Raw genomic sequence first — 625 nt, 5'->3', positions numbered from 1 at the left:
TTTTGTCTAATTTTTTTTATGGCATGCACTTTAATGTTTCTAGGAAGCCAAAGTAATTTTCAAGGCTTTGGTGAGCCAACAAAATGCATTATCCAAAGTGACCGGCTTCTCCCCCTCCCCCGCCCGGAAAACACTGAAGCATAGGTAGGTTTATTATTGTTGGTTACTCTTGTTGCACTGTGCCCATCCACCCAGCCTACTATTTGCCGCTGTCTATATCTGTCTGCCTGTCTGCACTGGCATGTCTCTGGATGGTACTAGGCATCTCTAGGCACCAGAGATGTATCCGATGAAGGAAGAGCATCTGCTCTCACTGTGATCCTCTGAGCTGCCCGTGTAAGGTGCAGGGCAGCCGTCTGGCCTGTCAGAGCTTTGGTTCCTCATTCATGGAAGGAAAGGGATGGGCATGCTCCATCAGGTCTCCCCAGTGTTTAGATGTGATGAGCTGGGGTCCCTTGGCAGCTTCTCTGAAATCCTCACTGTAATCTTATAGGAAACCCTGGAAAAGGAATAATAGGAAAACCTATGACTCCATCGGAGTGAATCTTATCAAATGTCCATCCACAGTTTCCGGAGCAGAGGTGATATATGTGGAAGGACAGCCCTTGTGTGCTGTGCATGTCAT

The sequence above is a fragment of the Microtus pennsylvanicus genome, chromosome 9 (genome assembly GCF_037038515.1).
Source record: "Microtus pennsylvanicus isolate mMicPen1 chromosome 9, mMicPen1.hap1, whole genome shotgun sequence".
Classification (NCBI taxonomy): Eukaryota; Metazoa; Chordata; class Mammalia; order Rodentia; family Cricetidae; genus Microtus; species Microtus pennsylvanicus.
Note: the sequence above shows the minus strand (reverse complement) of the source record.